This window comes from Ammospiza nelsoni, chromosome 11 (genome assembly GCF_027579445.1).
Source record: "Ammospiza nelsoni isolate bAmmNel1 chromosome 11, bAmmNel1.pri, whole genome shotgun sequence".
Lineage (NCBI taxonomy): Eukaryota > Metazoa > Chordata > Aves > Passeriformes > Passerellidae > Ammospiza > Ammospiza nelsoni.
In genome coordinates this window covers 21,055,720-21,079,294 of record NC_080643.1, presented here as the reverse complement: position 1 = coordinate 21,079,294, position 23,575 = coordinate 21,055,720, and positions in this window count along the sequence as shown.

Genomic DNA, 23,575 nt, shown 5'->3' with positions numbered 1-23,575 from the left:
GCTCAGACTGGCTGAGCCTGGCACAGCAATCACCTTCTGTGGCACTGTCTGGCATCTCCTCACTTCCTGTATCAGTGGCTAGCACAGGTACATTGCGTCCTCCAGGATGTACTGCCTTCCGGAAAGACTTTTGGTCCATCTCTTTAGAAAGGAAAAGGGACAGCCAGATCAGGTGGAGCCATTGCCCACTGGGGAGGTGGCATCTTCAGGAGGTACCACTTGTGAAAGACATGGATAAGGATCAGGGAAAGGCCAAGGCTCTTGGGGCTGCAACAGGGCCCTCCCTCCTCCAAATATCTGCCCCACCGGATCTGCCCAGAGATCAGGAAATTCCAGGGAATTTCAGGCTCATGATGCAGGTTGGGCTGCCTGTTAACCGATGCCAAATGCCATCCTGCAGAGGCTGGGGAGAAGCTGCAGCCAGGCCAGGCTGGCAAACAGCCCTGCAGGGCGTGGAAGCAGCAGCGGGGCAGCGAGGCTGCCATGGATCCCTTCCCGCTGTGCTGGGCATGACGTGTCCAGATGTGCAAGCAAAGCCCCCAGCTGCTGAGCCCCAGGACAAGGCTGAGGGAAATGCACCCACCACGCTGCCTCTCCCGGTCAATCAGGATTTGGTCCAGTTGTTTGGATTCCTCCAGGGGCACATTCTGTTTTGTAGCTTTGTTCTTCCCTCTCAGAGGACCTTAGGAGAAAATATTTCCATTTCACCAGGAATAGATCCCACGGAAGCAGGGCTCAGCCTGTGGGGTCAGCAGGGACACACTACTCACCCCTACGATGGGAGCTGGGCTTGTGTGCAACATCCACCAAAGGACCTGGGAAGATCCTCCCTGCAGACACACCTGTAACTCAAGAGCCACAGAAGCTTCTGTCACACAGTTCCTGCCAGGTTGTCAATGAATATTCTCTCAGAACTTACCTGCAGAAGCTCCCATGGGTTCCAAACCATCTTCCATCCCAGCTGCTGGCAAAGCCATTCCAGCATTCTCATCTAGAAGGGAGCACAGACCAGACCCATTTCCATGGTGTCCTGGGATGTCCCTCTGCCTTTGGGAACTGTGCACTGCAAGGTGATCGGGTAAGGCTGTGGGAGCCGGATGTGAATGGACAAGGCCAAACTGCACAGGGGCCTGGGGAGCTCTGGGCTGGCTCCTGGTCACTCTGCACCCTCTTTGCAGGGCCTGTCTGACATCCCTGGAGGGCAGGCACTGACGCACAGCCAAGATGGCAGCTCAAGCCTCAGCAGGGCTCAGGCCCAGAGGCACAGCAGTTACCTCCTGTGACTGTGCTGGGCATCACCTCCCTTCCTGCAGCAGAGGCTGCCAATGAGCCCCTGCTTCCTCCAGAAAGTGCTGTTTTCAGCACAGCCTTTCGGTTCATCTCTGGAGAAATAAAAAGAGACAGCTAAATTAGGTGGGTATGTTCCCCTTTGTGGGAGGTGGCATTTTCAGGAGGCAATAGTGGTCAAATTGATGGATAATGAGCAAGAAATCGTAAAAACTTTTGGGATTGGCCAGGGTTCGCCGTTCTCTAAACTGCTGTCATTCCTGATCTCCCCATGGTCCAGGCAATTGCAGGGGATCTCAGGGCATACATGGACCATGGTGCAGTTTGGTCTGCCTGTCAGCAGATGCCCAATGCCTTCCTGCAGAGGCTGGGGAGAAGCTGCAGCCAGGCCAGGCTGGCAAACAGCCCTGCAGGGCGTGGAAGCAGCAACGGGGCAGCGAGGCTGCCATGGATCCCTTCCTGCTGTGCCGGGCATGGCGTGTCCCGATGTGCAGCCAAAGCCCCCAGCTGCTGAGCCCCAGAACAAGACTGAGGGAAATGCACCCACCACGGCGCCTCTCCAGGTCACTCAGCATCATGTCCAGAAGTTTGGCTGCCTCCAGGGATTTCTTGTCTCCTGTCCCTTGGTCCATCCAACTAGGAGGATCTTAATAGAAAGTTTTTCCATTTCTACTTCTTGCCGGAGTGGCAGTGAGGGCACCTGGGTGATTGGTGCCCTCCAAGGCACTCCCTCAGCTCTGCCTTCCACTCAGGAGCAGAGTCAGGGGCACCTCATGCCTGCAGTGGCCCCACACTGGGATGGAAGGAGCCCCTTGTGGGGCAGTCAGGGCAGAAAGGACTCCCTGGAGCTGCCAGCAGCTCCAAACACAGCCGCAGGCAGGGCCAGGGCTTGGCAGTGGCAGCAGAAGCAGCTCAGGCTCCCTGGGGCCGGCAAAGGAGCTGAGAAAGGCTCAGCCCCGGGGCGCAGCCCTGGTCCCAGCCCCTTCCCTCTCTGCTCTTCTCTGTGGCTGCACAGAGCACATGGAAGGACACACTGGCATTGCACACGGGAGGAGGTTGCATAGATAAATGATTCTTTTTATCAATGACAGCGATCCTGGGGGATTTTGCAGTCTGCATTGCTGCTAGTAAAGTGCAAGGTAAAGAAGCAAAAAAGGGCCTTTGAAAAATATCCGCGGATGTTTAATTCAGCCAGGCGGTGAAATATTCAGGTCCCAGAAACAAACACACAGTGGGTCCAGCTTTCTCTCTCTTGGGGCCCGAGGCCTGACGTTGGTCTCAGGGCACTACAAAGGTCCAATCAAGGAAATGAGTGGCAATGGCTCAGGAACATAAGAACAGTGGAGGGAGCCAATGGGGTGTAACTTAGGAGATGCCCCCCAGGGCCTCCAGAGTGGGATTGCTCAGGCTCCAGAAGGGAGCAGGGAAAGGTTATTAGATTCTTTCAACCCTGAAATGATGTTAACCTAAAGTGTTCATGAGTGACCTCTTCGCACATGGACATGGATAATTTTGTCAGGAAAGGCAAAGAGAGAACTTACCACCAGCATTCTCCAGGGATTTCAAGCCATCATCCGATAGGGCATCCAGATAATCTATGACGCCATCCCAATCTAGAATGGAGCACAAACAGACCCATTTCCATGGTGTGCTGGGATCCCCCTCTGCTTTAGGGAACTGGGCACTGCAAGGGGGTCAGGAAGGGCCACGGGAACCAGATATGAATGGACAAGGCCAGAGCTGCACAGGGGCCTGGGGAGCTCTGGGCAGGCTCCTGGTCACTCGCCATCCTCCTTGCAGGCCCTGTGACACATCCCTGGAGAGGAAACAGGGCCAGCCCAGGGCCCGTGGAGGCTCTCTCCCTCCCCCAGAGGAAACCCTCCCTCAAGGCCTGGGGAAAACCATCCCCAGCGCTTCCTGGGGAGCAGGGAGCGCTGTCCCAGGAAAGGGGAGCCAGGCTGCCGGCTCACCTGCTGGCCGCGCTTGCAGCGGAGCAGCCTGGGCAGCCCTGGCAGGCAGGGCCACGGCCAGGAGGAGCAGGAGGAAGAGGCGCAGAGCAAGGGCCATGCTGCCTTGCCCTCTGCCAGTCCCGCAGCTCTTGCTGCCACCGCTGTCCTGACACCGCTGTCCCAATGTCAGCACCACTGCTGCCAGCGCCGCTGCTGCTGCCGCAACAGTTGTGCTCAAGCACTGACTGCTCGCTCCTTGTGCTGCTGTGCAACCACCAGCTCTGGCCACTCTGTGACCTCAGAGCCAACTGTGACCTCATGGCCTTAGCTATACCCCCAGATTGCATCCCCACCAAGGGACCAAAGCGCACACACAAAGGAGAAAAGTTCCAAAGTTCAGTCATGAGGAAGACCACAGTCTTCTGCCTCAGAGATCACTAAGAGACCCCTGTGCGAACACCACAGCAAACAATGCATGCCCAGAAGGACCTGGATCTGATTACCATGCGAGGCGAGGACAGGAGGGGCCAGGGGTTGAATATGCATGGCAAGGTTGTGCAATGTAATGAACATGGAACATCTTTGAGAATGAAGATGTGGGTCAGACCGAGGCTCAGGGCACAAGTTTTCACGAGAGCTATCTCGCTTGTGTCGGCTGCTGACAATACATACCCACTTCATAACTTCATCAGACTGTGGAGTCTAATTATTTTGCGTATCGCTTCAAGAGCACACAGTTTTCAAAGACACAGGGCCTTGCAGGTCTGAGATGACTTTAAAAACAAAAACAACCTTTATGTCTAACACCTGTGTATCAAAACTTCACAATACAAATCACAAGCTGATTTTTGCTGTTAAGGGGATTAAAAAAACCCAAAAACCAATAGCAAAACTGTGAACAAATAGAACAGGCAAACAAAACATCCACCAAGAAAAAAAATCAAAACCAACAAAAAATCCTCACAAATCCAGAAACAGATAAAAATCAGGTGAAGGAGGCAGAGATCCAAGAGCAACAAATGGGCAGAGGAACTACAGGACTACAGAAAGGACAGATAATAAGAAAGAAGAGATAATAAGTGGCTATGGCACCAACGCACCCAGGGGATCTGAGATACTGCTCTCACCCTTCTGAAAACTATCTGAAACCAAAATAAACTGAAAATCAATGATTATGACTGTGATCATGGGAACCTCCATGTTTAGCTCTAATAAATCCATTGTGTGTGAGTTCTGTTTTCCTTGTTAAGTCACATCATCCTGCAAGGGGGCTTTTCTGTCCAAAGAAAGACACTGCAGTGGAAAAGGTGGCCAACTGGAAAACATTAAGAACAAGAGCTACAAATAAAGTACTTTTCAAAATATGTTGTTTGGTAGGTTTGCTGTTTGTTTATGGGGTTTGGGTCTGTCTTTGAAAGCAGCCCCTTAGATGTTAATGCTCACACAAGTCCTTTCTAAAGGGCTGTCTTTGCAAAAACCCTGCCAATTTGGTGATGCAAGACAGAAACAGCTTCCCTTGGGCTACAGCTGGAAGGCTTGGAAATGTGTTCCAGAAACTCATGATGGGACAAAGTCTGATTAACACAATTTAATATCATGAAGTGCAGGATTGTGAAATACCAAGCTGTGTTATGTGTCAGGTACATACAGGCAACGTATGTATTTGTCATTGTGATATGTGGGGAAACCAACCATGGGACAGTTATAAAGACAAATTCTAACAATAACTGAGGAAAGTAAAGCATGGGAAAAGGCCTTTGAACCTATCTTTTGCTCGCAATTAACCTTTATTAGTCTTAAGTTGATTTAGGAGCATTTGAATTAAAGCATTATGGATGTTCCTGTTTGACAGGAACTTTCTGCTTGTAGCTAAGCCTTAAAGAGTTTTGCAATATTAACCTTTTAATTTTAGCATAAATTAAGTATAATTTTAGAATATTGCTTGTTGTAAGGATCTTGGAAACTACAGCTTTAGAATATATAAAAAGGAAGTATGCTTATCTCAGGCCTTAACAAAACAGAGAAAAGCAGCTTGAGAAAAGAAGATGAACATCAACTCAAGGATTAATAGTTTTGACCAAGGGAAGCTGGACATCACTGTGATGAGATTTATAGTCCTTGCAATTAAAAGTTGGACACACATCTGGAGACCTGGACCTCACCAGATGGGATACTTCTTCCTTATTTCGGAAACCGGACCACCACCACCTGGGACACTCCTTTTCTGGGATACATCCTGAGAAAAACTAAATCACAATAGTGTATAGAATTGTGACACAAAATTGGGAATAAAAACTGCTGATGAGTAAAAATTGGAATAGAAACTCTTGAGAAAGCTTATGAATACCCCTTTTAAATACCTGTAAGCCTCAACTATCGGTGTGCAGTGGGAGGGAAAACTTCCCCCACTGTACCTACCACTGTATTGCTCATACTTTACCATATTATTTAATAAATTGATTGCTGCTTGAATATTGGCCTAGTCAAGCTTCACATTTATAACAAGGTGTAAGTTATCCAATAAAATAATTACAGTATTTAAATGACAAGCAGCGGGAAAGGGCTGTGCATTGGAATGACAGGAAACAGACACGTAGGCATGATGGACAAGTGTCCCAGCTGTTATGTTTACCCAATTATCCCATCATAAAATAACCAAACAATATTAAAAATAGTAACAATTTCAATTGAATAGTTAAATAAAAAAATATAAAATTGGATACAATATAATTTGATTAAAATAAGGGATAATTTGGTTCCAATAATAGTGCATAAGCAAAAGTTAACTGTGGGGTACGGAGTGCAGGGCTCTTGGACCCTTGCCACATCACATACAAGCTTGCCAAGAGAAAATCACCCCTTATATGCCATGTGTCAATACCATCTCCTCCCATTTTTGGTTTGTCATATCTCTATCTCTGCTTTCATTACCACTTTTACCACGCATGCGCCACTACTCGGTTTGGTGGTCGCACAAGTCTTTGGGGGTCATCACTGATGAAGGCTCTGTAGTCTTCTTCTTTGTCCTTTAATTCATCTTTGGGTTACACATGCGCATCAAGCCAGTACAGTATAAGCCAAGAATAACATATCACTATATCTATATAACAAGGCAATAAATCCCTTATAATTAGCAATTTCTGGGACCCAACCAGGTTTTGCTTCCTTTCTGCTCATTTTTAGAAACTGTATCTTCAGCTTCTTTCCTCCTGTCCTTGTGAACATCTGCCGGGAGGGGGGTAGTGGAGCCCCTCCTCTCCCTCTCTTCTCTGGCACTACAACTTTTACTATTTTATTATTCCTAAATATTAATTACTGTATCAATATTGATTACTGTTTCAATTTCCATCAGCACGAATCACACCTATTTATCACAGCAGCCCAACCAGACCAGAAGCACTGGGAGCACAAATGGACACAGCCAGGAGGCCCAGCAGCTCCTTGCTGAGGGCCCATTTCATGCAAAAGTTGGCACTCAGAATATTAAACAAAATAAAAATAAAAGGGTTGGGGGAGGAGGCATTGAGGTGGCCTCACAGGTTCAACTCTGCACTCTGCTTTTGTCACCAGCATTATCCAAGTTCCTGTACTTTTTTCCTGGAGAATTTGCAGTCAACAGAGCTTCACTCCCTCTCATCAAATCAGCCTTAAGGCCAGCTTCGGGCTGGGTCATTCATTTAGACTCGAGCACTGACTGGGGTCCAGGCAACAAAAGAACATTAGCTGCAGGCCACCCATGCAGCTTTTCATATTAATGAGCACAAAGCCTTTATTTCTGCAAGCTCAGGGATGCTGGGGGGATCTTTGCACCATCAGGCCGAAGTACAAGTCTCTGGATCCTCCAAAGGAACAGAACCAGCTCCCTTGAGTGGGAGAAGGCACGGCCTCAGTTGCAGCCCCGGGTGCCTCCTGTGGGCCCGGGCAGGGCCCTGACTGTAAATGTGTTGGGCTGCAGCACAGGACCAGGGCGGAGCTCAGCAGCCTCATCAGAGCCCAGGGCCGCGGCCGTTGCCTGCCGGGACCGAGCCTGGCCCGGCCTGGCCTGAGCAGCCCGGCCTGGCCCCAGGGGATGGGCTCTGCCCGCCCGCTGTGCCTGCAGGCCGGGCCCAAGGCTTTGCAAGAGGCTTTCTCCCAGCTTTGCCAAACCTCGGCCAAGTGACCTTTTGCTGTGATGAGAAGAGTAAAAAGCCACCTCAAATGTAACCCCGCTGCACACCTCATGAGGGGTCCCTGCACGCGTTAGAAGCAGCCATCAATACTCCTTTGTGATTCATGAGGGATCCCTGCACCCCTCAACAGGGACCCCAAAACATCCTGGTGTGCCTCATGGGGCCCAGACCCAGATGATGCCAGTGAAGGAAATGTGCCCTCAGCCCATGGATGCTCAGCATGAGCTCCCCCAGCCCTGGGGGCCCCGCCGCTGGTCACAGCAGCCCCTGCCTGGCTCCTGCCTGCCCACACAGTGGGCATCCATGGCTGCTCCTGGGCATGGAGCTAAGCCTGTGCTGCTGCTGGGTGGGCTTTGCTGCTGCTACCACCTGGACAGTGAGGTTACAGCTTCATCTCTTTATTGCAACAAAAAAGCTGGGCAAGGCTCTGTAATGTGGACATGGGGTGGGGGACAAAAGCACCTTCAGTGTCATTTGGAAGACAGGTCAGATGATTTTGGGAGGCGGGGGATGTGGTCGTCTCAGCTGGGTACGGAAGCTGCTGAACTGGTTTTGGGGTCGCCGCACAGATTGGGATGGACCGGAGGGGGGTGAAGGCATATTGGTGATCTCTGTGGGGACTAGAGGAGGCTCAGGGATTCCTGCAGGGAGTGGAGGAGGCTCAGGGACTCCTGCAGGGAGTGGAGGAGGCTCAGGGATTCCTGCAGGGAGTGGAGGTGGTACTGGGATCTCCACAGGGATCGGCTGCTTCCTCCTATATGGCAACTGTTCTGGAGTTGCCTTCTGAGAGCTTTTGTTGGCGCTACCCAGGTCCTCACCACTGCTGGAGGAGCTGCTCAAGGTATCTGGGCGTGAGATCCTGTCACTGTCCTTCAGCTACTATCAAGAGGTGTGACTGCGGAGAGAGGAGGTGGCTGAGGCCCCAGCTGCCAGTGGCACACAGGGAGCCTCCTGCACAGCTGGGCCCAGAGCTGGCAAGGCTCCCCAGCACGGCTGGAGCTGCTGGCACAGCTTGGCCCAGCTGCACAGCTGTCCCTCAAGGCCCCGGCCAGCAGGGCACGGCTCTGGGCAGGCTCCCTGGCCAGGAGCGGGCCCCAGAGCGCCTCTGCCTTTCAAGGGCAATCTCGTCCCTGCTCTTTCTGCTCCCCACTGTGCTGTGCCTCTGCCCTGTGCCCCTGGGGCTGCTCTTGGCCAGGCAGCCTCAGTGGGAGCCAGCACTGGCTGCAGGCCCAGCGGGCCCCCCAGGACAAGGCCCAGCAATTAAGGGGCCAATGAAAGCTCTGGGCAGCAGCAGAACCCTCCCCACCGTTCTTTGGACAACCATGGACTGGCCACAACTCCCCTGCATCCTCACTGGGAATGTTTCCTGCCTATGAGAAGCATTTAAAGGAAGCTGTGTGAGGTAGAGGTGAGCACAACTTACTGTTTCTTTTCCTTCCACCACTGGAACCCAACATAGCACAGCACCATGGAAATTGGCACAGTGAACGGTGTCACTACTGTGCCAATCATGCAGGAGCTGCGCACATCCTGGGGGCAGATAATTCTTGGGGTGTTCCATGGATTCTGGGCGTTTGTGTCTGACTTGCCAAGAACTTCTGTGGGAGCAATGTGGAGCGTGAGCCCGTGCTGTGCTGCACTGCTGAGCTGGCAGCACGGTGGGTGTGGGCAGGACGTTCTCCGTTTCCCCCAGAGCTGGGGCCTGCAGGCACCTTGCCGCCCCTTGGCACAGGCTGTGCCACCCAACAAAGCCCAGCAGGCCGGGAGGAGAGCCTGGGGACAGCGCAGCTGCTTGGGCAGTGACTGCTTGGAGGGACACGGGCCAAAGCCATCCCTGAGCGGCCACTGCCAGCCTGGCCCTCCCTGCCCTGTGACAGCTCCCCCAGCCCCAGGGAACTGACTGACAAAAACTCTACAGCCAGCAAAGAGATTGTCCCAGTGATTTCTGCTTTTCTTCCCTGCAGTGGTCTCAGAAACATGCCTCACACTGCTCTAAATGCCCACACATGGGCTGACCAGCCCCTATGCCTTTCCAGTCTGCTCTCTGAAATTCTTCAACAAATCCACCAATAAATCCCAGGTTACCTCTGTGAATTGCACTCTGCAGTTTCCTTCATTTTTTTTTCCAATAGCTGGAAGTTCCTGCATATGGTAATGGTCTTGAGGATCTCCAATTCTTTTCAGTAATTTTTTTGTATTGAGACAAATGAAAGAGCCTTATTGGTTTTAGTTTTTTGCAGCTCTGGTTTTTTTCTTAGAGTGATGGTTTACTTATTATCTACATGTAAACTTATTTTTATTTATGTTTTTTTTTTTTTTGTTTCCCATGCAATTATTTTGACAATCTGTCATTCACTTCTTAGGTAATGTTCCGTATATGAACAATTTTGAATCTCTTTTTATAGGAATATATAGATTTCAGAAAGCTGTATTTTTAATTTTGAAGACACTCCTTCTCCCCATTCCCAGCTTTTATAATGATCCTTTTAGAAACATCCTTGAGAATAGGTAGAGTTTTTTGGAAAATGCTTGGCTTAACCTGGGAATGGATTACCATTTTTAATGCTATAAACCTACATTGCTTCAAGCTTCACAGCCACAGTCCTGAATTGTGGCTAAAGGCATGGATGCCTGTCTGAATTAAAACAATGTTTGTGAGGCAGCTGAAGAGCTTAGACCTCAGACATTGAAATTCCTAGGAGGAGGAGGAGAAGGAAGAAAGCATAAAATTGTGTTTCAAAGCCTCTTTTTTCACTTCTAGTATGCGAGAAGTATGGTAGACTACACGTGTCTTCAAGTGCCATTTAATTCCAGAACAACTCTCTACAGTGCCAGACACCAGGACAAATTACGCAAAACTTTGCATCCTAATGCATCAGCTTTAATTCTAGTGAGAGATACGCCTTATTTACAGTGCAAATAGAGCAAATCCACAAAGCAATCTTGCCACTGTGTGAATGGCAAGAAGAATTTGCTTGTGAACAGGTGAATATGTCCCACTCAATCATGACCAAAATTTGCCTTGACTTGGAAGCAAGTAGACAAGAAGCAATGCAGTATTTGGGTTACATCCAGTGATAAAAGAGGCAAGAAGCATTAACAACTTACCTGTTATACAGAACACATGTACTGATACAGCCAATAATGCACCCACATGAAGGGATCTTCAGGACATTCCTTTATTTCTTAACCAGGAATGGGCAGCAAAATGCTGGCATTTATCTGAACTGGAAGCTGTATTCCTCTCCTGTTTCTCCTTTATTGGAATTACCAATATTGCTGGTATAAATGATGAATCAAAAGCCAAATTATAAAAGAATGAGAAAAGATTTATTTATCTTTTTCTGCAACCAAAATACAGTCTTCAAAACTACCATAGCCAAAGAGACAGTGTCAAGCCTGGGTTCGGTGCTGGGTGAGCCTGGATCAAATCTCTATCACATCAGAGCCCTCCTTGTTCACAAGAGCCACTTCTAGTGGGGATGTTTTATACAGTTTATTGTGCCCGAGGAGAAGGAGTCCAAGTTTGTTTTGGAACTCTTCACATTCTTAGTTGGTTCTTTCACTGTGCAGAGCTGGACAATTGCCGTTTCCCTGGTAATAGCCAGCGTTGATCGAATCCTGGGAAGTCGCTTATTCACATGTATGTTCCTGGTGACTTTGGCTATCTTGATTGATGTTATCAACAGGGCAATGATCGCTCTTAGGCGTCTTCCCACTCTCACGGTGGTGATCATCACGCTGGGTGCGTTTATTCATAAGCTAAATGCTGAGTGTTATCCTGCCTCCTTCCGGAATTTCGGAGTTTGAATAGACGTCTGCTTCTTGGGCTGCTTGTAGTCAGAGACCTGTTTGGATTTCACAATCTTTATAAAATACATTCTTTTATAGCATTAATTATTTCCCAACATATATTACAATCCCTCCCCTTTAATGTCAACACATTCATTTATGCTCCCTCTACATCCCAAATTACCATTATCTATTTACTTCCTACATCTACCCTCCACTGTTAAGGGTACCCTACAAAGAGCAGGCTTTATTAAATTCTCATGCCATGCACTCTTTGAGGGATTCCCTAATAACCATTATAATTGTTCCCATTTGTTTTGACCTGTTTCTCAAATTTTGCCAAGACCTCAGCAGCATTGCTTGTACACTTCCCGTCTCCCAGGTTCATGATCATGGACACGTTGTTTCTGGAAGCCAACTCCAGGTCCACAGCCACTATAGCTATCTGCATACCCTGTACCACAGAGTGTATCAGTCTATTAAAAGAAGGTATTAGACAAGGGAGGAATATGACTCCTGCTAGTGAACACAGCACAAAAAATATTATTTTGTTCCACCAGGCCCCCTCAAATAATCTGTCCCACCAAGATGACTGCAAGATCGAATTCCATTTCTGGACTGGGACATGGGCTACTTTCTTAATTTTGGCTGCCAATCCTCTAATGGTTTCCCCATAATCATCAATTTCAATACAACATTATGATTCATTGAATTTTCCACAGACTCCCTCTTCTTCAGCCAGCAAAGAGTCTAAAACTATTTGATTCTGGTACACAAAAGACTGTACCTGAGTGTGCTGCTGACTCAACAATCCAGGGCCTCTGAGGTGTGATTCGACACAATTTCCTCCACTGCCTGCAGCCTGATCAACCAGTTCAGTAGATAGATTGCAGTCCTATATCCATAGCTTCTGTCCTGAACTCATGTGGCCGGCCCATAATAATCAATTATCCTTGCTGCCAGCCACTCCTCCTCCCCCCAAGTTTGCCTGCCACTTAGGACAGGTATCATTTTCTTCAAGCTTCTTCTCTCCCTCCTCAGGGTCTCATACAGAGGAGCCCTGAGTAAGTTGCTTTTTGTTTGAGGAAGAGTGAAGAAAACTGGCTGGATCATGCCCAAAGTGCACGATCCCTTCCACCTTGGAGGTAACTCACTGTAGGCTTTCTTTCCACAAATCCAATAAATTCCGTCTGGGGCTTTCCATCTGATATTAGTTTTCCCTGGGTCTCCCCAATATTCTCTCAGTCCTGCCAAGGATTGGTAAGGATTAGCTCCGGGACTCTTGACCCAACAAAGTGCCATCTGACCATTCCAATCACAATTTGTTTCATTCTTCTGACTCCAGTACACCATAGGAGGTTCTGGTTGCCAGACTTTGCTCTTGCTGTCTGAATTCACCAACAAAGTGGTTATATACGGTGTGCATCCCACCATTTCAGTATATTCTTTCCCTTCTCGACTGATGCAGATAGTCCCAATCACTCGCTGCTCCAACACCCATCCCTTAGGTCTTAGTGCCAATTTTGAGACCCTTGGGTTGTCCCATTTCAAAAGCTGTTCTGGAGCCAAACCTTCACCCTTCCAAGGCCACTTCTCTGCCAATTTCAGCCCCCTACAAATCCAATAGTTTGACAGTCCCAATTCCGTGGCAATTTCCTCAACTAAATCAATGAGTAAGTTTCGATCTGGGAAGGTAGTTCCCCATCAGCGTATTGTCTCATGAACTGTTCGTACTGCTCACTCAAAGTTTTCAATCTTTCCTGTTCCACCCTTTTCTTTCTCAGTTCTGACTCCCTCCTTTTCAGCTCCTGAGTAATCGCTCTCATTTTTCCCTCAGGATCTATTCCATCTTTGTTCCTTGCAAAACAGACAGCCCTAAACATATTGCAGGCAGACTCCAGCATCATTTGCCTGTGCTAAGTCCAACATGATCGGCTCTCTGTTCAGGGTGAATTTGCTATCAAATTTCATATTTCTTCCCACACAGTACATTTTCCTGTTCATCACGCACATTCCCAGATTCAAATTGTCGTAACACAATGGATTCACCTGGTGATACACTACAAAAATTGATTCTGTCTTTCCCCCAACCCACATTGTTTGGTTACATTGACTGCAAACGGGGATCGACATTGGTTCTACATTTCTTTTCAGCACTCAGTGTTGGTGCTTTTCTGACTGCCCCTTCAGCGTCCCAGCCTTCAGATCTAAACACAGGATCTCTTTGCCCAATCTGCACAATTTGACCTGAGTGCCGTTTATCAAACAGTACCTGCCAGATTCCCTTGATGCATTTCTCCGGGGCTTGGCATACTAAGATCCCCTTGTCCCTTCGCTCAGTCGGGACCATCTGAGTGCACTTACTGCACCCATCCATGGAGCTCTGATTTCCCACATGGATAGGGGTCTCAATGTGAAGACTCTGTGTGCTGCACATGGCTAGGCTCAGGCCAATCAGGATTCCCACCAGGCGTACTCCTCTGCCTTTGCCTCCACCCCCTGGGGTGCCACCAGCGGCAAGGAAGACCATCTTTGCGGCAGCAGGAGTATTCTTCAGGGAACAACTTCTCTGACCTAGCCACATACCTCCTCTTAAAGGAGCCCCACCTCAAGATCTTGACAGCATCTGAGCTGCATGGTACTTTGATTGACTTCCGACATTCCACATCCAATATTTCTGCCTTAGATTTGAGTTTTCCATGCACGCCATTCTGGAAAACGTGGAACCACTCCTGTGAATCTAATTCGATAATTCCTAAATTTGCGTCTAGGGTTAGATTGCGGTCAGTCAGCTCAAGCTCCTCTTCCAGACAGTGGGGGCACAATCCATTTGGTCTCTGCCCCCTCCTATAGTATACAAGAAAAACCCCTTGACAATATTCACACTTGAAGTGTACAAACGGATAGCATACACAGTCAGACAGTATACAACCTATCTGTTCACCATCGGTCATTTATGAGGACGTTGGAGTTTGATCTTTAGGTCGCCTGGAGAAGAGGTGATCCTCTACTCGGGAGCCTCCTCCTGATGCTCGACTTTCTTCACCCTGGACATGTGTGTCCAACCTTTTTCTGCCATCTGAATGGCCATGTCTTTTGTCAGGACAAGAAAGGGGCCTTCCCAGTGAGGGGAGAGGGGTAAATCTTTCCATACTTTCACAAGTACTCTGTCACCTGGCTGAATTTTGTGGATCGCAAATCCCAGAAGGGCGCTCTGAGATACTATCCCCTGTTCTCTCAATTCCTCTAAGTTTCTGTTTATCGCTACTAAATACGGTTGAATTTGGCTGTCCTCCAATCTGGGGTGTCCCACTGGTGTCCTGTGCTTATATGGCATTCCATATAGCATTTCAAAGGGTGAGAGCCCCGTTTCTGAATGAGGCATCGTCCTGATACTAAGCAAGGCCAGAGGGAGGCATTTCAGCCAGGATATCCGAGTTTCTAAAATTAATTTAGAGAACTGCGCCTTCAAAGTCTGAGTCATCCTTTCAACTTGTCCCAAGCTCTGGGGATGCCACGGAGTAGTATTCCCACCAAATGCCCAGTGCCTCTGCCATCTGCTTAATAATTTTCGAAGTAAAATCAGTCCCTTGATCCAAGTCCATGTAATTCACCACCCCATATCGGGGCACAATTTCTTCCAGCAAATTCCTGGACACTGTCTGAGCTGTTGCCCTTGGACTGGGGGAAGTTTCCACCAAATGGGTCAATTTGTCGACTTTTACAAGCACAAATTTGAACCTTCTCAGCTGGGGCAATTCAGTAAAATCAACTTGAATTCTCTCCAAAGGTCAGTACCCAATGTGGCGACTCCCCAGGATTGCCTGTCTTGCCTTGATTTTGTTAACTTTCTGACAGATCAGGCATCCTTGTACCTCTTTGTTTGGCCAATTCATAAATTCCTCTGCACCAGAAAAATTTCCAAAATTGTTCAGCCAGAGCCTAAACCCCCCAGTGTGTTTGCTGCTGCAGTCTCCTCAAAATTCTCCTGGTAAAACCTTCAGAGGCTAGTTCTCTCCCATCCAGTAGTTTCCACTTACCTTGCTCCAATTTTTCCCCAATCTTCTCATAACTTTCAATCTCCTTTGGGGGGAGGATGGCGGAGGGTCATTTGGGACCTCGATCCCTTTGATCTCCGGGGTACTTACCATCATCAATGCCGCGGTTTTTGCCTCCTGGTCTGCCAAGTGGTTTTCCCAGATCTGGAACTGCATCCCTGCCTGATGTCCCTTCACATGGACAACCGATATTTCCTCCGGCTCCGTTATCACTTCCAGAATTTGCCAGATCAATTCCCTGTGCATCAGTTCCTGTCCCTGGGTGTTGATCGTCCCCCTTTCTTCTCAAATTTTCCCAAAGGTGTGAACCTTCCCAAAGACATACCTAGAGTCTGTAAAAATTGTTCCTTTCTTTCCCTTCAGTTCTTTAAAGGCTCTCGGAACTGCATGCAATTCACAAGCCTGTGCTGACCAACCCACATTCAGGAGGCCTGCTTCTATCACTTTTCCTGTTTGCCTGTTGACGACTGCATATCGTGACTTCCTTTTCCCTTCAATCACTCTGCTTGAGCCATCTACAAGCCCTTTTCCTCCTTTGTCTAATTCCTCTTCTTCCAAATCTGCTCTTTGTCTGCAATTCGACTGCTTCCACACAATCATGGACGAGTTTTTCCGAAGCTTCCCCAAACAAAAACTGAGCCAGGTTTTGCACGATTGATGTCCGCAATTGCAAGTCTGGTGAGCGAATCAAAGTGGCTTCATACTTCAGCAATCTAGCATCCATGAGCCATTTATCTGCCTTTTGTTGTAGTATGCCCCGCACATTGTGCAGTGCAAATACTACCAAAGATGCTCCAAAAGTTACTTTCTTGGCTTCCTCCAGCAACAATGCTACAGCTACCGTCACTTGCAAGCACGCAGGCCAGCCCCTGCTTACAGGGTCCAAAAGCCTAGACAAGTAAGCACCCGGTTTCCTGCCCCCTGCCCAGTCCTGTGTCAGCACACCATGTGCTGTGTGATTGCTCACATCCATAAACAACTGGAATGGCCGTCTCACATCGGGGAGCCTCAGCACTGGTACTGCTGTGAGCACTTCCTTGACTCCCCTAAATTCTTCCTCATCCTTTTCTGTCCATTTGATTCTGTCCGTGGTGAGATTTTCATACAAAAACTTCACCTTCTCACTCTATCCTTCGATCCACTGCCGACAATATCCCAACAACCCCAGAAGTTGCCTAACTTCTCTTTTTGTCCGTGGGGGTGGTAGGGCAATAATCCCTGCCACCCTTTCAGGATCCAACTTCTTTTTCCCTTTTGCTAACCAATGTCGCAAATATCTGACCTCTGGCTCTGTGAACTGCAACTTTGACTTAGACACCTTCAATCCTTTTTCCCCTAAAAAGTTCAAAAGTTCAATGGTACTCGTCCTCACATCCTCCTCCCTCAGACCTGCAATCAACAAATCATTTATGTATTGTAGCAATTGTGTTCCCTCTATTGGTACAAAATGACTCAGCACTTGCTCGAGTGCTTGCCCAAAAAGTTTGGAGAATCCACGAAGCCCTGAGGCAACGATGTCCATCTGAGCTGCTGCTTTCTGTTTGTTTCTGGGTCTTCCCACTGAAACGCAAAGTAATCTCTGCTGTCCTCTGCTAAAGGACAGGTCCAGAAAGCATCTTTCAAACTGATCACGCTGTATCATGTGTCCTCGGGAGAGATGTTATTCAGCAGGGTGTAAGGATTCGAGACTGTGGGGAACAGTGTCTTAGTCCTTTGATTCACAGCCCTTAAATCCTGCACTATCCTGTGGCTACCATCCGCTTTTCACACTGCCAAAGTCGGGGTGTTGTGTTGGGGCATGCATGGCTCCAACGTTCCCTTTTTTATCAATTCATCAATCACCGGTTTCAGCCTCCTCCTCCCTTCCGTGGGGATGGGGTACTGTTTGACTCGAATGGGGTCTTCTGGCCTTTCAATTTCAACATGGATTGGCTCTATGTCCAACTTCCCGGCCTCCCCCTGGACATACTAAACCTGTGGATTAATCATCTCCTCATCCTGGGTGGTGAGTTTATACAATCTCACTTTGAGCTGGGAATCTTGCACTGCTAAACCCATTTCCAATGCCACCATCAAATACCACCCCACCAAATTCAAGTCTGCATCTTTGATCAATAACATTTTTCCTTTACACTTTTTACTTTCTGTCTCTATGTCAACATTCTTTATGATCAGAACCTTAAAAGGTTCGCCTTTGCTCCAACTACCATCATTGCATCATTGCTTAGAGAGCACCCTCGCAGTAACTGCTGCACCGTGGTCCGTTCAGCCCCAGAATCTACTGAAAACCAAATTTCCTGCCTGTGAGGTCCAACTCACAATTTTATCAAGGCCTCCCTTGGTGTTCCAGACCCCAAACTGAGAAGCCCCTGACGCCCCTAATCTTCCTGAAACATAATTTGATCCTTGACCTTGTTGGGACAATTCCTCCGAATGTGTCCCCTTGGCTTGCAGTAGTAGCACTTGAAGTCCTTTTTCTGGCTGTTTGAACCTTTTCCTTGGGAAGGATTTTGTTTCTTCATGGGCGCTGTTTTTGCCAAGTCTCTGACCTCTTCCTGTTCTTGTGCCTCCCTCACTGCAGCCACTAGCACTTTCACCTGAATCTTTTGCTTTTCTTTGTCTCTTCTAATGTAGATTTTTCTGGGCTTCTCAGAGCAATTCCTGCAGTTCCCTGTCCTGCCATCCATCTATCTTTTCCAATTTCTTCCTTATGTCTTCCCATGATTTCAACACAAATTGGGTCTTCAGCAAGACCGCCCCAATCGGAGATTCAGGGTCCATCCTGGAATACATTCTCAAGCTCTTTCGGAGCCTTTCCAGCCATTCCATGGGGGTTTCATCTTTTCCCTGGCATTCCCTGAGTACTTTGCTCATGTTTTGTCCCTTTGGCACTGCCTCCCTGATACCTTCTATTATCATATTTCTCAAGTTTATCCTTTTCTGCCTCCCTTCCTCCATTTGGGCATTCCAAGATGGCCACATCTAATCTCCTCGCTCCCCCTGGCGATTCCTGTTCTCCCAATCCCTGATCACGGCTTGTCTGATCATTTCTCTTTCCTCATTGTTGAACAGTGACCTCAGGATCGCACTGAGATCCTTGTACATGTAGGTGCTGGTTCCTAGAAATTCATCTAGTCGTTCTGCCACCCCCAAAGGATCGTCCATCAACTTCCCCATCTCTTTCTTGAAAGCCCTCACATCCCCGGTGTCGATCGGCGCATGTACGAAGCCAATAACCCCTGGAGCCGTCGGTACTTCCCGTAAAGGGAAGAGTCCAGGCTTTTCCTCGTCGTCATCACTATCTCCAGTGGTTGCCCTCCTCGTCCTCCACCTTGTTCAATGGGCCGGAGGAGAGTTTGCTTTCTTTAGGGAAATAATCTGTTTTTCCTTGATTTTGGGAAGGGTCAGTGGCTGGGACTGCTCGCATGGGAGTGGAGGCACCAATACCTGCTCACATGGGAGAGAAGGTGCCGCGGCCATCTCCGGTGGGAGCAGCGGTGCCGAAGCCTGTCCCTGTGGGATCAATGCCTTGGGAGGCAACGTGGGCACCTGAGGTACCTGGGCTGGCACGGGTTGGGGCGAAGGGACAAGGTAGGGCGGTGGAAGGTTTTCCAGCAGTTCCCACTCCTTGCCCTGGTTTGCCAAGCATCTGAGAGCTCTGATCGGGTGTAGACCCCAACAAGCGTATTTCCACATCTCAACATACTCAATTTCCTCAAAGTCCTTGAAAGTGCCGAACACCGGCCAAACCACATATTTTGCAATCTCCTTTCCCCCCCCCCACTTTTCCATACAAAAATGTATCATCTTTTCCTTGGACTTTCCCACCCTCCTGGGGCTGTGGGCGTCCCCTCAAGATTTCAGGCATAACCTTCCCGGGATCTTGAGGAGGTTTTTCCTGGGGCTTTTTCTGGCACTTACACTTTTTCAATCCCATTTTCCCAAAAACCCTGTTCGCTAATTTTCTCACCTTGTGTCCTTCAGCTGGGATTCTCGACGTGAGTCCCAAGTCTTTGTCCAATGTCGATTTCCTAAGTCTGTGAAACACTACCAGTCTACTCAGCCATGTGGAGAACCCTTCTGCGGGTCTTTTGACTGGTATCAAGCTCTCTTACATGATTCTCTAGATCAGAAGGCAGACTGGCTCCCAAAATATTTCGGGAACGTTCTTTCCCCTCCTGACCCCAACCATGATTGATCCCCTGAACTCACAATAAGTCCCAGGTCCCACGTGTGACAAGAAAAAGCGCTTGCTTCCCCTTTCACCAACCACTTTACTTGCGGGAGAGGGGAACTGCAATTGTGGTATCCACACTTGCTTCATGATAAAATCACATCTCACACATGCTCAATCACACCCCGTTCAATCACATGGTACTCACGGTTCCTTTTCCCAGGTGGATTCCTTCTGCACGTCAATTTTCGAGTGAAGAAAAAGCACCACAGCCTCGGAGATCCCTCTTCAGATTGTTCCGAATTTCCAAGAGCTCTGGGCTCATTTTATCCATCTTTGGCTGTGGTTCTGGCTTCGGTTTGGTATTTGATTGGTATCGCCGGCCAGGGGCTGTGTACAAATCACAAAAGGGACAGGACTGCTGTGGAACATGCCTTGAGCCGTTTCACTTTTCAGCATCAGTCTCATTACATGGTTATGACAATGGGAAGATGCCACCAGCTCACATCCCAGGCAGCAGACAAAGAACTTAATAATACAACTTACTGTATATGTTTTTTGACCAATCACACAAACAAAAACATATTGACAGTAGTTCTATCCAACCACTCAAAGCACACATACCTTTGGTTAAAACAATGCTTGCTTATTTCAAATACAATGCCTACTTATAAGCCTGAAAACACAATGCACAGAGCTCCATTATTAAGCTTAAACTTTCTAATATCTTGTTAGATAAACTTTTCTGTAGCTTAGAGACTTATTCTAGACAAGCGTTAATACACAGACCATTGTTCTATTTGTCCTTGCCTTTCTACTTTGCAAATAATTTTTCTGCTGACCTATCTAGTGACTGCTGCTTAGGTCTCATCACAGTTCTACTGTCTCTGAGGCCTGCCTTTTGCAGCTTTCCCAAAAGCCTTTAATTTTTGTGGATTCCCACAGATTGGTTTTGTGAACTCCCAATCCCGTCACCCCGCTGATATCAGCGGGGAGCCTCCTAACAGGAAAGGGGTGCCCGAACCCAAAATTGAAATCACATCAGGGTGGCCCTAATTGTTATAAATGATCAATTGCAAGTCAAATTATCAAAAAATGCAAAAAGATTTATTTACCTTTTCCGCAACCAAAATACGGTCCTCAAAACCACCACAGCCAAAGAGACAGCGTTGAGCCTGGGTTCAGCGCTGGGTGAACCTGGATCTAACCTCTATCACATCAGATTCCCCCTTGTTCACAAGAGCCGCCTCTAGCAAGGATGTTTTATACAGTTTATTGTGCCAGAGGTGAAGGAGTTCAAGTTTCTTTTCTAACTCTGCATATTCATAGTTGGCTGTTTCACTGTGCAGAGCCGGACAAAGGCTGTCTCCTGGCTGATAGCCAGCGTTGATCGAGTTCAGGGAAGCCATGTATTCACATGAATCTTCATGGGGTCCCTGGCTATCTTGATGGATGTTATCAAATGGGCGATGATCACTCTTAGGCACCTTGATGGCTCAGGATGGCGGTGATCATCGCCCTGGATGCGTCTATTCTCAGGCTAAAATGCGGATCGTTATCCTGCCTCCTTCAGGAATTTCAGAGATTGAATAGATGTCTTCTTCTTGGGCTGCCAGTGGTCAGAGACTGGTTTGGATTTACCAATGTTTATAAAATACAATCTTTAATAGCATGAATTATTTCTAACATATATTACATTGCTGATGGGACGTGCCTTGGCTTGTCTGGCCCCCGCAGCTGAACCAAATAGCAGCAACTGTGGTGTTCCACCCCAGAGACACTTTCGGCCAGCTGGATGTTGCAGCTGGGCGCGTGGGGACAAGTCCAGTCATGTCGGGACTCTGGTGCCGTTGGGATGGAACTTCCTCCCCTGGAGGGTCTGCTCCTCAGGATTCCCTCTGCCAGAGAAGCTTTAAGGCGGTAGTAAAGGAAAGGAGTCGGTTCTGATAGAGGGTTTTAATCCAGAGCTTTATTCTGGCCCACAGGCCACTGAATCCAGCAACTGCTCCAATGGAACTCCTGGACCACATGGTTACTCGCCCTTTTACCCGAGGAAGGGTGGGAGGGAAGGGATAGGGAACCCACCAACCTGGGACAGGAGAGGAGATCTCAAGGGACAAATGACACATGGATGGCCCAATGCCCCCCCCCACCAAGGTAGAGGGCATCTTTTGAATCTGCCAATCACTCAATGACATTCTGGAATTGCAGGATGGGGAGACAGTGCTCAGCAGGGGTCAGGGTGGGAAAAGGAGGGGTGATGGACACACCTGGAAGGGAATCTTCAGGGGAGAAACCCGGGGTTTTGGGGTAAACCATGAAATCACACTGCAACACTCCTGGAGCACACTGTTATTTGCAGACATCACTGCCCAGCCCATGAATCCTCTCAGGGCCAATTGCTAAAGGACCCAACTACCAAAATACAGCTGCCGCATAATCACCCCAGCACTAATCCAGCACTGCTTTGATGGTGCCCAGGAGCACAGAATGGCTTGGCTTGGAAGGGACATTTAAAGGCCATCTAGTCCAATGCCCTGCAGTGAGCAGGAACACCTTTAAGTAGGTCGGGTTGCTGAGAGCAGGAGTTTGAATGTCTGCAGGGATGGATGTCCACCTCTCTGGGCAACCTGTGCCAGGCCTTCCAGACCCAGTGTAAAAAATGGTTTTTTTTTTGTCCAGTCTGAATCGACCATCTTTTAGATTAAAAGCATTCCCTCTCGGTCTGCTCACAAAAGGCTCTACTAAAAGTGCTGTCCCATCTCTTTTACATGCCTCCTTAAGGTACTGAAACACAGCAATCAGGTCTCCCTGGAGTCTGCTCCCTTGCAGGCTGAACGCCACCAGCTCTCCCAGCCTGTCTCCAAAGCAGAAGGGCTCCAGCCCTCAGAGCAATTTGTCCCTCCTCTGGACTAGATCCAACAGGACCGTGGCCTTCCTGTGTGGGGAGCCCAGAGCTGGATGCAGTACTCTGTCATGGTAGAGACGGAGACAGTACAAAGCAACACACTCCGTTTCCAGAAGGCTTCAAACACTGTTTTTATTCTAGCATGCATGCTTGTTCTACATTCTTACAAAGCTCATAATTTACATTTTACTCACTGGTCATAGAGACAAGCAAGGTGCTTTTTGAAATAAGCAGTTACAAGTTTCATTTATTTATCCTTCTTTCTTTTTTGGTTTCTATATCAACGACCTTGGAATCAAATTCTTTCAGGGGTAAACATGGATTTTCATGTCAAACCTCTCAATGACTCACAGAGGTTGATGTAAAACCTCTTCCACTGTACTCCAGGTGGGGTCTTACCAGAGCAGAGGGGTGGAAGCACCTCCTTCAAGCTGTGGGAACTCTTCTTTGGATGCACATGGCTGGCTCATGTGCAGCTGTGGGATCTCAGCACCTCAGGATGGAGGTGCAGAGTGGCCGAGACCACCCTTGGGGGGCTCGGGAGTCCTGGAATGTTGCCAGAAGTGTCTGGTGGCAGGGCTTTGATCCTACACAGGAGACGACACCTGTATGAGGACTGGGAGGAATTCACTGGGTGAATGGTGAAGGGAAAAGTTAATTAGAGTGTAAGACCCAGGGTTTAGGATTTCTGTACAGGGGGGTCTAAAGAAGTAAGATGGAGGAATTGGGGTGTGTCCTGTCCTTCTTCTTCTTCTTCTTGGCCTCCATCTTCTGTGGTGATGGTGGCACTTTGGGATTGGTTATTACTAGAAGTGCACCGGTTAATAAGGGTAGAAGGTATTGGGGAAAAATGATAAATATTGTACACGTAACTTCGGGTATAAAGATAAGTGACCGCCCGGGGGCTTGGAGTGTGCCCATGGCTGACTTGCTGTGCAGACCTCTGTCGGGCTGAAAGAAAATCTTTTAGATAAACAATTAATAAACACCGAGACCGAGACAAGATCAGAAGTCTCTCCTCGTCCTTTGAAGTGCCGGGCTCTTCAAGGCCATCCCTGGGCCTTTCCAGGCCACCTAAACAGCAACAGAAAACTTACATGCAGCCTCTCATCTTCCAGCACCCCCAAGTCCTTCTTGGCAGGGCTGCTCTCCATCCCTTCATGGCCCAGACTGTGAGATCAGCTGGGCTGGGACTGTGTCACAGCCCTTGGACAGAGCAGCTGGGCAGGACGAGCTCC